This window comes from Corvus kubaryi, unplaced genomic scaffold (genome assembly GCF_017639235.1).
Source record: "Corvus kubaryi isolate FWS band 111438036 unplaced genomic scaffold, C.kubaryi_AGA036_p1.0 37284, whole genome shotgun sequence".
NCBI classification, from domain to species: Eukaryota; Metazoa; Chordata; class Aves; order Passeriformes; family Corvidae; genus Corvus; species Corvus kubaryi.
In genome coordinates this window covers 3,551,780-3,565,121 of record NW_024581088.1, presented here as the reverse complement: position 1 = coordinate 3,565,121, position 13,342 = coordinate 3,551,780, and the positions used below count along the sequence as shown (strand labels likewise).

Below are 13,342 nucleotides of genomic sequence, written 5' to 3'. Positions count from 1 at the left end.
TGTGAAAGCTGTCCCTTGTTTCTGACAGCTTCCCTGGCATGCCTTGAGGCAGGAAGGTGGGATCTGCTCTCCAGCTGCCTCCCAGCCCTGCTTTGCGCTTGTGCACATAAACTGTACATGCCAGTCCAGGTAGTGACCACCTGGAGACGTAGAAAGATGAACATAAGTTTCTAGGTGCTCAGGGCGGCTTTTTTGCTGCAAGGAGCCGCCTATTTGGTGTCAGTGCAGCAGATGAAACACCCTCTGTAGCATTCGCCTTTGCTCAGGGCCCTCACCTGATCCTAGGGAAGCTTCAGGGCTTGTCTTTCCTGTGTTCAGAGAGGAGAGTGCTCGTTCCACTTCTAACTGTGGTGGAAATTTGTGTCCCTTTGCATCACACGTGCTGCCAGTGTGGAATGGCAGCACCTCAGGTGGTGAGGGAGGGGTTCAGGATTCAGATACTGATGAGTTGAAGGTCACTCCCATTTTTTCAGCATGTTAAGCCCACTTGGACCTTTATGCTGGGCAGGGCACTGTGGTATCCAGCTGTTCTCAGCTCCAGTGGAGATCTCAAAGAAGAGGGTTTTGGTTTGCTCAGGAGACACCACTTGTCACAGGCTGGTCACCAGCTGGGTGACTCTGCTTGGCTGCCAGCACTGGTGTCTCTTACACAGCTGTTTGCCAAAGCCCCAGCTTTTGCAGCAGTGTTAATGTGAGAGGGAGATCACATCCACACCTCTAATTGCTCCTGCACAAAGGGATTATTCCTCTGTTGCTGTCTACCCTGGGCAGCTTTGGTTGTACTCCATCCACGTCCAGAGCAACCAGCCTCCCAAACAGCCGCTGCTCCACTCTTAGAAGAAAAACATTCAAGTGTCAAACCTGGTTTTGTTTCTCTTTCTCTTTTAGCAACTTTCCCTTTCATGAACAAATGTGAGTCAGGAATTTTGTATTAGTCAGTCACAGATATTTTGTATTGCAAACTGGGGAGAACAATTGGCATAAATAACGGTCAACAAAATAATTTCTCTCAAGTGACTCCTAGGAAGGATACTCTTTCTGGGATGTGTCCACTCCTATGTTAAAAATACCCTGGCATCCTGCAGTGAGATTCCTGGAGTGCAGCTTCAGTCAAGTTACTGAGAAGTGAGAGTGAAGTAAGAGAGAAATAAGGCTGGAGACTGCAGAGGGACCTCTGTGCACCAGGGTCTGTGCTGTCGACCAGGCCCCATCTGCCCCCACCAGCAGCTTCAGTGGCTCCTCAGAATTTATGGGGCAGGATTTATTTGTTTATTTTATTTGTTAGTATCTCTGTGCTTGCCTGTGAGAGGAAAGGTAACAGAGCATTTTGCTATTAGCAGCTAAAAACTCCATGCTGGACCCCAGATCCACTGTCCAGCTCCCACCTGTCAGGCCATCTGCACTTGGCATCACACACCCTTGGCAGAGGCTGTTTTCTGCCCAGCCAGTCTTCCCCTCCATCTTACCTATTACTTGCTGGGTACAGAGGAATTGCTATTTCAGGATGCCTTGTTTTCCCACTGCAGTCAGTCCTGCTGCTCAGACAACAGGAGTTGGAAACAGGCTTTGCCAAAAGAAATCAATTAACCTGCGGGAATCACGAGCGCCGCTGTCACACGCCAGAGATTAAACCCATCCATCACCCCCGGGGTCAGGGCACAGGGCAGCTGCCACCCACCCCTCCAGTGAACTCATACGGAAGCAGAGAAGTGGAACACTGCTCTCACAGCCTATGGAAACTGAGCTGTCCCTGCTTGAGTTCGCACACTTCTGTGACGTGTAGTTCAGGGATTTATTGCTGGGATTTCTGTGTTTGTTTGTTCCTTTGTGTAACTGTCTCTGGGCATTTGCTTAGAGATAATTTCTTCTTGCAGGCAGGGCAGATACCAGGATAGCAACCTGTCTTTCCTGTAAAGCTTCCTCCAGTTTCCACCATGCTTCCTTTCAAAAAAAGAATTTCCAGGCTTTCACACTACTTTTATCATTGCCACAATTCCTGGCATATTTTGTACTTTTTTAACACAGGAATTCCAGTCAACAAGGCTGCTCACAAAACATTCATGACAAAAAATTCTTTCTATAGCAATTCTTTTATTTTTTAACACAATTCTTTTATAACCATTTTCATGCTGCTTCAGAAGTCTGACAGCTTAAAGAGGCTTTTAGAAAATTCAGTACTAGCAGAGAACACGATAGAGTACATCACTCTGTGCTATAATCCAATCATTTTGGGGACGAGTTCTATAACACAAATTTAATCCCACCCTTCCAAAGTGATAAGAGCGAGAAAACGGTTAAGAATGGGTTCTGTAAGAGGTCTTAGGCACTAGGAATGATAAATACTTCAATTGTTTTTTAAACCACTCAACTACAATTTCTTCTGTGATTTCACTTGCCTATGTTGCTGTTTATTTCCTGCTTTGCACCTCTGCAGAGGAGGGTTAAAGCAGTTGTATTTTATTTCCAAACATCAGCACTCTGAACTGTACTTCTCTTCCCTGCCTGAGGAATATTGGTGAGACCCAAGCTAGATTTTAGACTTTCTGGAAGATGATACAGTCTTGCCGTGGCAGAGCCCTCACTCAGAAATGGATCAGAAATCTGATAATTGCACTTTTATCCTCAAGCTCCATCACAGGTACCTGTGCAGCCCTGGCAAAGAGCCATTTCTGGCTGGGAGCACTCCAGGTGCTTCACTAAATGGAAGTAAAAGCTCAGCACTGCTGAGAGTTGTGTCTGTGGTTTGTGTTCATCCCCTTCCTCGATCACAGTGTAGAGAACTGGGACAAACAAAGCTTCACCCTGGAGACCTGCAGAAGAAAAGCCTACATTTGGTACTAGCTAGAAGCTCCATCAATAATTAGGAAAAATGTGCTTTCTTTCTTATGAAGAGGGATTCAAAAAAGTCCTTTTCCCAAGCTGTGACAATTTTTGGGTGCCTGGGATATAAATCACCATAATTAGCGTGTATCAGGATCCTTTCCTGGGCAGTGAGTGCAGTGATCCTGCAGCCCTGTCCCCAGCCATTGCCACTCCCAGCTGCTGCTGAGGGAAAACCAAATTCACCTGGATTCTTCCTGAAAAACCACCCTGTGCAGGTGTGGGATACTCTACTCCTCAAAGGATTTTGTTGTTTTAATTTTTTTTTTTCCTTTTTTACTTAATCCCTGTTTTTACACCTGGAAACATGAGATTTTTCTGGTTTTTTCCAGAGGTATGAAAAGATGCTTAGGATGGGTGGATGGGTGTCCAAGTTTTATAATGGCTCAGTCCCTCTCTGCATGATAGAGGCTGCATATGTTTGCCAAGGATACAGCAGATCAGGCAGTGGGATGCAACAGCACTGTGGATCCCTGGTGCAGCCAGAGCAGGAATAAACAGCTGGTCAGAACAAAAGAATTTAAGTCTTTAACCAGTGCCCCCTGTTACGATCCGGTTTAAACCCAGAAAAGCAAAGCAAGCTAAGTCTCTGTGCATAAACCAGAAAGAACTTAGAAGGTTCTAAATATTCCCAGAAACGAGATTAAAACCAAACGAGGTTAGATGTTGATGCCAAAAAATGGATGTATTTTATTTAATAGTAAAAGAGGCAAAGAGAAGGGAAGAGAAAAGGAAGAGAGAAAGAAACGGGAGAAAGAAGTGTGCGTGGGGGGTGGGGGAACAGGGAGAGGTGACAGGGGTTGGGTGCAAGCCCATCACCCATCTGAGGGTCCCAACGATGTCTCGTTGCTCCCCTCCATCTGCCCTGCGGGTGCTGAGGGTCCCCCATCGCCGCTGTGGCCACACCACCACACACCAAAGGGTGCAGAATTCCGTGGGTTAATGCACATTTTGGGCCAGGCGGGAACGCCCACGTGTCTCCCTGGCAGGGGCCGGTTTGACACTGTCCCCTGCAACACTGAGGGTCTGTGGCATCATCTCTGGTGCTCTGTGCAGGGTCTGGGGGCCCTGTGCTGGGCCATGTCACCCCTTCTGCTGTGGATGAGCTTCCTCCCCCCGGTGAGCACCCCGCAGCTGGGCTCTGCACAGTGGAGGATGGGCGGTCACTGCCCCTCTGACCAGAGGCTTTTCCAAGGTACCCAAAGCCTCTCCTCCCCCCGCCCTTTAGTGGAGGGTCTGTTCCAGCCTGGCACTGATCGCCCTGGGGCTGTGGTCTCCACCTTGGAGCTGTTAAGCCTGTGCTTTGTGAATGTCCCCAGCCCTGAGTTTGTTACTTTATCTTATCTTCATCAGCGAGCAGTGTCAGGCCTCAGTCAGGGCCCCATCCAGGGTGCAGTAGTCTTTTCTGCAGCTTTTGTAACACAGTTTTAAAAGTCCTACAAGAAAATGTTTATCATAAATTATAATATTTCAGTCTCTGACAACCACTCAGCACTTGAGAGCCCCGCAAGCCTGAATCATGCACCCCTTTGTTTACATGGCAAGAATCAGGTTATTTAAACAACTCAAGCAGGTATTTCTTTTCTCCTAAAATGAAAATTAAACATTTAATAAGAAAAAAATTTTACTCTTAACACCTTTGATCAGGTGTGGAAGCTCTTGCTGAGTAGAAGTGCTGGTGAACATTTCATTTTAAAAGTGGTGGGTACAAACTCTAGAAAAATAGTATTCTTTACAGAGGAAATAGCAAAATCCACAAAAAGAACTATCCCTAGTCCAGACACTTCTGCTGTCTTAAATGTGGCACATCTGCAAATTGCATTACAGGAAAAATGAGAATAATCCATTTTCAGGCTCTTTCTTCTGCCTCTTATCATGCTTATTTTTAGCCTTTTGCAGAACTGGATATAAAATGATCTCCCAGTTCTCCTATTGCAGCAGTTTGAAAGTGACCTTATTTTTGCTTTGCAGATTCTATTATGTGGGGCGGGGGAAGGACTCACAGAGTTGTCAACCCTCCCTTTCTCTGATTTTTCTGTGGCAGCAGTTGGAGACAGAAAGGACCCACCAGGTGACCTGATGTTGTTGCCAGCAAAGCCCAGAGGCCCCTCCATTAACCACTTCCCAGGTATTAAAGTGGCAGCTGACTGACACTGAGTGTGCTCCATTCTGGTAGTTTGCATTGCCAAAAAGAACGTTCCTTCTCTGAAATAGCTGGAGCTGTATCACAGAGGGTTTTAAGAGGCTGGACACTTATTTTAGAGAGATGTGTCAGTGCTGCATTGAGGCAGAGTTTGGATTTGAGGATTTCAGGAGATGCAAGTGGATTTTAACAACTCCCAAAAAGGGATATTTGAGAACAGTTTGCTCACTGCTGATATTCAGCTGCTTAGGGGGAAGAATATCATTGCTTTGTTTTGACTTTACAAAAGAACAATAATTAAATGTTTCCTACAGTGGTAGAAACTCACAAGGCTTTTTTAGCCCAGGTAAGATATCCTTGGCCTTTGAAGCCATGTGAATTTACAGCAAAAAGCCTGGATTAGGATGCAGAGGATCTGGGGTGATGGAAGGAATGAGGCAAGGACTGAGTTTTGTGTATCTGAGAGTGGCATGATAAAAACTCACAGACTGCAGATGGAACAAGATTAGACTATTGGATGGTTTATATAGAATTCGTGTTAAGAATATGAAGGGGAGAGGTGGTGAAAATGTGAGTAGTTCTATTATTGGTTGAAAAAGCTCCTTGTAGAGCTGTTGGTTTTCTCACGTGTTTACTGGCCATGTTTGTAACTCCATAAACAGAGTTAGTCAAACCAAGAACATAGCAGCTTAGGACTTGAATTTTAAATGCTGGTTTGCTGCTGCAGTTGGGAGCTGCTGGTGTCATGCAAATGGAAAACAGTCTCAAAGAGAACGATTTGCTGTGTCACGTTAGTCAGCCTGTGGATTTCCTACAGGTCGGGTAGGGAGGTGTCAGAGGTCAGTGTGGTTGTTCACAGGCAGTTTGAGCTCAGCTGTGGTCCTCACACGGTGTTTGAAACGTGCTGTCGGAGTTAAGCGTTGGCAGCAGGAGCTTTGCTTTAGCCCAAGCAGAAGGACGGGGGCAGCTGGTGCTGGCACAGCTCTGGGAACTCCTGAGCTGCAGAAGAGGCTGCAGGCAGAGCTCTGGGTTCTCCAAAACCACCCATTCCCCACCAGACTGACCTTCCCAGGTTCATCCCCTGTGCCACAGAGAAAGGAAAACAACATTCCTACACTATTCCTAGTTACTTAGTGCTCTCTTACAGCAAGAATGGAACTTCTCCATGTGCCTTATGTTATAGGAATGCCAAAGCTCACTTCTCCAAGAGCTCCAGATCAAGAGCTACTTGGGAGTCCTCCTGCTGTCTTGGCTACTGACTCTCTGCTGTGAGCCCCAAGAAGTCAGATGCTGTCCCTAAAATGCTCATCAGCTGTAAAACAGGATTGAAGGCACTTTCCCACAATGTACAAGGGGCACTGAAATCATATGCTACCAATGGACTTATCAGGCATTGACACTGCAAAGGAGAATTCTTGGCGTGGAGGGACTTTGCCATGCAGGAGGAGATTTTAAATTCTCACTGAGACAGATTCTTTGCTAAGGCTGCCCTGGCATAGAAACAAAATCTGATCAGATCCCACACAGGTGTCTGGAGCATGAGCAGAAGGCAGCAGCCTTCCAAGCAAGAAACAGTCTCTGACACAAGGAAATGGAAAAAATCATGAAAAATTCAGCCCTGCTGCTTCCTGATGTCAGAGCATTTTGCAGAGGTATTGGCTTTTATCAGCAGCCTCTCCTTGTGCAGCAATCTGCAAGGCAGATACTGTGACTGTGGGTGTGTTAGAGCACTTCACTTGTTGTTGGGTCCTTGGCCTGGGCCAGGCTTTAACCCGAGCAAGTCCCTCACAGCCACTCACTCCCTGCCCCACCAGTGCACTGGGGAGAATTGGAAGGGTAAGAGCTGGAAAACATGTGGGTTGAGTACAGATGGTTTAATAGGGAAAGCAAAAGCTGCACCACAAGCAAAGCAAAGCAAAGCAAGGGAATTAATTCCCCACTTCCCATGGCAGGTGGGTATTCAGCCATCCCCAGGAGAGTAGGGCCCCATCACATGCAAGTTACATGCAAGGACAAACACCTTCACTCCAAACATGTTCCCTTCCTCGTTCTTCCCCTCACTTTATATAAGGAGCACGGTGTCAAAAGGTGTGGATATCAGTTTGGGTTTCCTGTCCTGGCTGTATCTCCTCCCAGCTTCCCATGGACACCCAGTTCCTCACCAGCGTGGCAGGGCGAGGAGCAGAAAAGGCCTTGGCTCTGTGCAAGCCCTGCTCAGGAATAACAAAAACATCTCTGTATTATCACCCATGTTCAGCACAAATCCAAAACACAGCCCCATTCCAGACACTGGGAGGAAAATGTCATTAAATCTACTCCAGCCAAACCCAGCACAGCCTAAATGATGTATTTTAGAGAAACATGGACAAACTGTTGGAGTATTACCTCCAGTGCTCCAGTAAGGAGTGTCTTAAGTGCTCTGGCTTGGTCATCTCCAAAGTTGCTGCCAGACCACTACAAGCCTCCTGGGGACTGCCAGGACTGTTACAGTGGAGTGAAATGGATGGATGTTTCCTTGAGGCCTCCAGGCCAGCTTGGACAGGACTTGGAGCAACCTGGGCTACTGGAATGTATCCCTGCCCCTGGCAAGGGGTTGGAATGAGATGGTCTTCAAGGTCCCTTCCAACCCTTCTTTCCATGGTTCTATAGTTCCCCACACCTGGTAGCTCAGAGGTTTGTGAAAAGAGCTGTAGCATGAGGCAGTTATTTTGGAGGATAAGAAGTATGTTTTTAATCAAGTGCCATCAGGAAGTTCTACAGGATTTTCTATTTTAAGATTTAATAGTTCTAATCTGCTTTTTATGTCATGTTTTCTCTCCCTTGCCATTCAATCAAAAAGCGAGGTATTCCACTGCCTCTTTTCTCCATTATTTCAGTGGACATAAATATATGATGTTACACACATCTTCCGTGGCACTAAAAATCCCTCCACCTCAATACTAAGCCCATCAATATCTGGCAGAATTATACTTCCAGAGACAGACTCAGGCACAAGGTTTCGAGACCCCCATCTTCACAGACTTCAGGGGTCCATGTCAGAGTACCCCCACAGACTGGTGAGCTCTGGAGCTCATTTCCATCCAGGTCCTTGGGACCCTGATTTGTGCTGTTAACTGCTCATCTTCACATCTGTTCTGCTGCAGCTGCCTGGGAAAATAGCAGGAAAGGATTTTTCCTTTATGCCGGTTTTCTCCTCAGTCAAGATCTGTGAAAGAGGAATAAGTGAAGCTGACCCATGTTTCTGCCTCTGGAGACAAATCAGCACCTGAATTAAATGAACAGGTGGAAGATCTTACAGTCTGTACAGCTTTAAGGGGCTGAACCAAATAGAGGGGAAAATATATTTGCTGTACATGATTATCATATTTTGTTTGCTAAACCCACTGGCATGCAGGAAGAAAAGGGGATTTGAGCCAATTCATTTCTTCAGAGCAGCTGGAGAAGCCCCTCTCCCCTCTGGAGAGCTGTCACTCCACACCGACCAAGTGATCCAGAGGGAAGGGCGGCTCTGCTGCTGTGCACAACCAGCTCCTGTGTGAGCCTTGGGATGGAGGGCTGCAGGTGCACAAAGCCCCAGGCCCCATCCCTGGCTGGGAATGAGAGCACAGGCAGGCAGCAGCCACAGTGAGCACTATTCCTGCTCCAAAGCAAACTCCTCCTGTGCCAGATAGTTGGTTGAATTTTGTTAGAGTTGTCTTAGCATCCTTTTCCTTCAGCAAACTGACCTCAACTCCGTCAACAGCCCATTCCTGCAGGCTGGATAACCTGTCAGATGCATCAGGAAGCTCAGTATTTGGAGTATTCTTAACTGTGCCATCTTATCCCTGTGCCACTCACTAGGAGCTCTGTAGGCTGATGTATCACTGTTGCTCTCCTTCCCTTTCAGTCACTGTTTCCAGCTGCAGCCTACTTGGAGTCTGAAGTTCTGCAGGAATTCATGTTGTCAATCACGAGTCTTGTCCCAGAATTACTGACTTCACCATCAAAACAGCTTGAGGTCAGTCAGAGCAGGAGCTGCTCTCTGGGAGCAATCCTCGATTCCACTGTTCTTACTGAAGGTAACAGGTTGTAGTGAGGGTTAATGTTCTGCAGCCTTTTTTTGGGAGGAGCTGGAGGCTGTGGCAGCTTGTTCAGCATCCCGGGAGAACTGCTGTGGAGCAGGGAACCAAAGCCATCTCCTGCTAACTGCAGGTGAAAATGGGCTTAGCTACTGCAGGGCAGCAACATCTAATGCAGTTACCTTTTGCACTGTTGATCAAAAACCGTATAATGAAGGGCATAAAAGGTACACACCTGAACTGGAGTGTCCAGCCTGCTGGCTTTGCTCCTCCTAGAGTGTCTAGTAGAAAGGTGGTGCAGGACTGGGGCCAGTGTTTGCACTCAGGGTGTGGCAGAGTCCAGCTGAGAGATCTCTGGTTTGTTTTGGCTTCTGCACTGAGCAAAACAGTGAGAGAAAGCAGAACAGTTGTAGTTTTGATTTGTTACAGGGCCTGCTCCAGCTCTCCTACTCCATAATTCTTTCATCAGTTATCTGCAGGAATTAGTGATAACAGCAGCATCACTGCAAGTCCCTTCCTGTGTTCAGTTGATAAAATTCACTCTACAGCTGAAGTCATACAGGTGTGGAGCTACAAATGACCATCCTTAGCCTGTTTTCCTTGTCCAATCTCAGGCAGCAACATTAGCTTTGAATGCTGCTGTTTCAGTAGCTGGAATTGCAGACTGCTGCATCTGGCTGGGCTGCTCATCATCTCTCAGGCACAGGTGGAGGGTGGTGTTGTCCCTTATGCTCTGATGCCAAAAAACACCCTTTAACTGGCTGTATTTGAAAAAGAGATTTGTTTTTCATAGATGAAGGCCATAAATTCTCATTACCTTTCAAGGTATGACCTTGAATGTCTGGCCATGAACTTTTCATCACCTAAGATTTCAGGTTTCAGTGTGTTCACAAGGCCTTTTGGAGATGTTTTTAACCTCCCAACAATGTCTGAGGAAGTTCAGACAAGGAGGAATCTGCTGGGGGCTGCCATTAGTGACTGGTCCCCCTGTGTCCCTTCCTAAAGCACTGTTTCAAACAGGCATGTGATGGCACATTGCAGCAGAAGCACAGAATTCTCTCCATTGAAATTAAGGAGAAGGATCCTTAATCACTGGCAGGAGTTGCTGCTAAGTCCAGTGGTCTAGCTGCCCCTGTAGCCCCAGTACTTCTGTCTGCCTAATGAGCTCCTGCTCAAAAACTCAATACTAAAAAACTCCTGCTCAGTAACTCAAAAACTGAGTTATTTTCAGGCTAGAAGGACCCTACTGAAGCATTTTATTGCTGGTTGTAAAAGTTAAGTGATGTTAAGTACAGCAGGCTGTAAAAACCAGGACATCACTTCCTAGTATGCTTCTCAGTTACAAAAGCCAGAGTCTGGCTTGTTTAGATAGTGAGAAAACTGGGCTTTGGGAAAGCTGCAGGATACTGAAATACAGGTGGTGTTTAACTTAGGCATGAAACGTGACATTAACTGGGCTGGCAGCATTCCCAAAAGCTTTCTGTAAGCACAGCCTCTCTTGGAGCCTTGGGCACAGTAGTGCTGCACACAGAGGTGTGTCCTCCTTCCCGACATCCTGCTCCTGGCTGGAGCTCAGGGACAGAGGTGACACATCCCTGGAGCTCAGCAGGAAGTCAGTGGGACACACATCCCACCAGTGCTCCTCACAGCTGGAGCAGACAGAGCTGCAGGTGAGAAGGGGGATCTGGGTTCTCCCCTTGCTGGCCCAGGGCAGAGCAGAACATTCTTGCACTGGATGTAGGCAGCAGGAATTCTTTCAAATCCCTGGGACTGCCCAGCAGTGCTGGCTGCACTACAACCTGTAATCTCCATTAGCTGCGGGCTTGGGCACCAGCAAGGCTGGAAGGGACAGAGCATTTGGAGAATAATCCTGCCCAGTTCCTGAAATAGAGCATAGCTGACCTGTAAAAGATCCTAGCCAGTCATCTGTTAAGTTAAATTGGCTGTCTTGTCCTCATGCAGGTCTCTAACCGGCCGAGGTACAGTGAAATTAGATCCATTTTACATAGCATAAATATTTAACAGCTCTAGAGCATGTAGTTTAATATTAAACAGACAGTCTTATAAATACTTCAGAATTATAGAGGCTGTCACAGTACACGGAAATGACTTGATAGGATCTAGGAGAAATATTTAGGTTTGACAGGAGAGGAAGTGATGGGGTTAGAGAGAATCAGCCACATTTTTAACTGCTGGAGGAGTCAGTAAAAAAAAACAAAAAAAGTTGTACAGCTTCTGTTCTTAAAAGGCAATTTGGGTGAGTTTCCTCCTCTAGAAATAACAGACTGGTTCCCACCCTACTCTCTTCAAGGAATGAAAACATTCTCAATCTTAAGAAAACACTGCAGAGAAAACAGAACAATTTAGGAGCCACTGTTCAGTGATCCATTCAGTGTGGGATTATTGTTATTAGAAAGGCAAGTGGTACTTAATCAGGGATTTAGATGCTCTTGAACCTTGTTATTTTAAACCCATGCACTACGTTTTGCCACCTAAGAGAGTTTAAAATTTATTATTTGTGACTTTGCTCTAAAAAAAGTAAACAAAATCCCACCTAACCCATAAGCTGAGCCCCACTGCCATTGGTTGTGGCAGTAACCACCGTCTGCAGCACAGGGCTTCAGAGGGACTGAGGAGGCACTGTCCCAAATTTGGGGACTATTTCAGTTCTCCCTCCTGCCCACCAGCTTCCTGTGTGATCCCTGAAAGTCATTTCTCTCCCCAGGAGGTTCACAAGTCATGTGCAGTCTAATTTCCCATGAAATCTTCGAAACGCATTTCAGGATTAGCCCCTCCAGGCCTCTGTTCCCATCTGTGAAACAGAGATAAAGCAGAACTTGAGAGAAATGTTAAAATAAAAGAGAGGTACATTTTATCCCCTAGGAGGCTGAACTGTTATATGAGTAGGAAAGTTGTGTCTATTTACAGTTGTCAGCAATGCAGGTGGGTTCTCTGTGCTAAAGTCATGGCAAAACTGACTTCTTCTGTATAGATTCTGTATCCTCTAAGAACATGGAATGACGTGGCAAGGGATATGACTTATGTCTCACTCAAACCTCTGGAGTTTTGGTGTTCTGTGATAGTTCTGTGACATTCCAGAGCTTGCTTCCTACTTCTGAAGTTGGCTGTAGCATTCTAAGGTAATTTTCTCTGATGTATTGTGCACAATTCCAGTGTCCAATACAATGTGATTTCCAGTGCAGTGGGGTTACCAAGGATGGGACTTGTACAAAGAAACTTGGGTCAGCTCTTGCATCAGAAATATTTCAGTTTATAGCCTGGAAAGGGACAGAGGCTTCTGTGCACCTTGGAGACTTGTGGGGTTGGTGTGAAGTTAAGAGCTGAACTGGACCAATTCCTGATGCAGCTATTTCTTGGATGTCCCCTGAGTACTGGTTAATTTTTATCCTGGAACATGTTTGAGTCCAGTTCAGCCAAAAAAATGTTCTGGGTCAGGTACAAAGTGTGGTAAAGAGCCACAACTAAGTTTTAATGTGTCCAAAGGAGAATGGTGTTTCCTGAGAATTTGTCACCTGGCAGGGCCTCAGGCAGTGGCAGTTCTGTGATGTCCCCTGTGCACCTGTCCAAGGCTTTCACTGATGCAGAGAGAAGCTGCCTTTGACAGCAGAGGTACAAACCACTGCTGGGGCAGTTTGGTTTTTAGTTGAAGCTGGCACAGCTGACCTGCACTGGTAGGAGGAGACTCTCCCTTTGTGACTCAGATTTATTTATGCTGCTACTGCCCAAGTACAGCCAGTGAGCCCTTGGGTAAAGCACTCAAACGGCCACATCAGGGCAGGCCCGTAGGTGTGGTGGGGGTTTCCCAGTGTTGTAAGAATCCAGGTGTTCCCACTGAGGTCAGTGAGCATCTGAGCTAGAAAGCAAGTTCCAAAGGTCTCAGAGTCCGAGGATGACAACTCTGACAGGTCACCCGGGGGCCTGCTGTGTGTGTCACTATCAAAGGCACTCACTGCTGCCCTGAGTAACAAGAACAGCATGGGAGGGGACGGGAGAGGAGCTGCTGCCGTCGAAGGTTGAATTTTCCAGGGCATGTACTGCAAGGACAAGCAGCAGGTGCAAGGGATGGACTTCATAGGACTATTGCTGCTGTCCCCTGGGTCCCACAGAGCAGACAGGAGCTGTCCCCTTGCTGCCCTCATCCCAGGAGTTGTGGGACAGCTCCTGCCTGGTGACGCTGCAGTCCCTGCCAGACGCTGTCCATCACCCAGGAGCAGGTGCCTGGAACAGCAGCAGGTCTTCA

The 13,342-nt window shown here is 46.9% G+C and overlaps 1 protein-coding gene across 6 annotated transcripts in view; it reads left to right on the top strand.

Moving 5' to 3' along the window:
* The window catches only part of SPNS2 (sphingolipid transporter 2), a 135,236-nt gene that overhangs the window by 116,549 nt on the left and 5,345 nt on the right, over nt 1–13,342 (top strand). For 2 of the 6 annotated variants that reach the window (XR_006015671.1, XR_006015668.1), the window contains one exon: nt 8,910–9,020. The exons of 2 other annotated variants lie outside the window; for them this stretch is intronic. The gene's annotated coding sequence lies outside the window, so the exon portion shown is untranslated. Of the gene's footprint in view, nt 1–4,924; nt 5,009–8,909; nt 9,021–13,342 lie in introns of those variants that run through there. 2 more of the 6 variants (XR_006015670.1, XM_042025938.1) reach the window with 2 other exon arrangements.